Genomic DNA, 2,262 nt, shown 5'->3' with positions numbered 1-2,262 from the left:
GAAAAGGCCTGGTGATCTGCTTCCATAAAGATTACAGCGTAGAAAACCCTATGGGATAGTTCTACTCTGTCCCATGGACTCACCTATGAGTTGATGTTGCCTCGACGGCATCTAACAGCAACAACAATGGTTGCACAATTCTGTGATAAACTAAACCCACATAACTGTACACTTTCAAAGGGTGAATTGTATACTATGTGAGTTATATCTCAATAACACTGTAAAAAAAAATTAAAGCAAGATTTAGTATTAATCAAAGTGACATTTTCGCCTGTATTTTCTCTTCAGTTCTTCTACAGTACATTGTGCTTAAGCTATTTATGTTTCTTAAACATCAAAGTGACACTATGTACCTTTCCCTTACTCGCTGGAGTAGAAAACCCATATAGAAGCTGTCTTACACATTGCTCTGTTCCAAGAACTGGCACAGAAAAGATTACCACAAATAGGATACAAATAATCAATAAACAGGAAAAATCAACCCTTATATGAGTTTAGTCAGCACTGGCTTCCCCTTCTGTCCTACCACATTTCCCCCATTACAAGGACCTTATATCAGTGTAGGTTCCTGGTATGATTTGAACTGAAATAGAGTGTACGATGCTATAAATGAGTGATTACACCATGTTCCACTTGTTTAAATTTAACTCAGGATTATTTTCATTAAATTTTATGATCAAAATTCAATATTAAACAAGAAGAGTGCCTTCATTTTATTATTTCCATACAAAAACCCAAAACAGCTGACTTTTTTCAGTCTCACAATTTACATTTTTTTAAACTACTGCAGATCATGTAGCAAGTTTATCTAGTTTGTTTGGGAAGTATTTGCAGATCAAAGTCCAATGCTGACAAATAGTTGTTTCTGAGGACAAAGATTTTCACAGAGTAGATCTTTAAACAGATTTAATTATAAACAACTGAAAGTATCTCTGCTAAGTTACTGCCTATGAAAACAGCTAGATACTTGATCCCAAAAAACTTGAAGAAGCTCCTTCCAATGCTCTGCTACAGTGATGACATTCGGTCCATTGAGGAGAAAGATATGTCAACTTCAACACTAACTTAGTGTGACTTACTAAAAAGAGACATTTTCTTCCTTTGAACTTATCTTTATAAAGTCATTTTACCTCTTCTGGGTATCACGTATTCAGCCTCAATGGGATTTCAGGACTTCCTGCACAAAGCTGGGGGCCAGGGGTGATTCCAGATTCTTCAGATGGCTTTCCTTCTTCTCTCCAACGTCATAACACAACCTCATATTCCACTGGAAAACTTCACTGCCTCTATCCCTGGTCATCGCTGCTGGGTCCACATCCTCGACAACCCCACTGTCTCTAGTAATGGTACTGGGATCCTGAGTCCTGATGCTCTCCTGAGAATCTCCATCCCACTGGACTCAAACCTGAAGGCAGAGACGTGCCATCACTTCCTCCACCTCCAGTGGCAGCTCCTTCATTTGAATGGGACTTTCCTCAACATAACCAAGCCAAACACAGAGCCCTGTGTGGATGGCTGGGTATATGACAAAAGCACCTTCCCCTCTACCATTGTGACTGAGGTAAGATGCACCATTTTCCTCCTGTGAATACACGATCTGTACTGTTATCTGTTTACAGGTAACACAAGTAATGAACGTGCTTCAAGCTTTTAGTCATAATGCAAGTATTTCAGCAAGTATCAGTTGCTTATCTATTAAATGCCAGGCAATGTACATAGATACTGAAGCTAAGGAATTCAAAAATAGACAAGAACTCTGCTGTCACAGTGCTTTTATTCTTGAGAAGACCAATGTTTAAGAAAATAATTTATATACTGTATGAAAATGGTGTGCTAGATCACTAATGCAAACGGTGTTTGCAAATTAGAAACATCTGTGGAGATTGACAAATTCTTCAGGCTCAGACTGTACCTCAGAAGAGTCTTAAGAGATGCTCTAGGGGTAAAAATCCAGCTTCAATAATTTTTTTTTAAATTTTTTTATTATATTTCAGGTGAAGGCTTACAGAACAAATAGTTTCTCATGAAACAGTAGTACACATGTTGTTTTATGACATTGGTTAACAAGCCCACAACATATCAACCCTCTAACTTCTCAACCTTTTTTTTTGGGGGGGGTGAAAATACACATAGCCAAAGATACACCAGTTCAAAAATTTCTATATGCACACTTGAGTGACATTGACTACGCTCTTCCAATTGTGCTGTTATTCTCACTTAAGATGAAGGCTTACAGAACAATAGTTTCTCATTTAACAGTTA

General features: G+C 37.8%; 1 pseudogene; it reads left to right on the top strand.

The window, feature by feature from the left end:
- Positions 1-1,159: 1,159 nt before the first annotated feature.
- The window catches only part of LOC101346251 (solute carrier family 22 member 9-like), a 67,472-nt pseudogene continuing 66,369 nt past the window's right edge, over positions 1,160-2,262 (top strand).

The sequence above is a fragment of the Trichechus manatus genome, unplaced genomic scaffold (genome assembly GCF_000243295.1).
Source record: "Trichechus manatus latirostris isolate Lorelei unplaced genomic scaffold, TriManLat1.0 scaffold00113, whole genome shotgun sequence".
In the NCBI taxonomy this organism is placed as follows: domain Eukaryota; kingdom Metazoa; phylum Chordata; class Mammalia; order Sirenia; family Trichechidae; genus Trichechus; species Trichechus manatus.
This window is presented reverse-complemented; position numbering and strand designations above follow the sequence as displayed.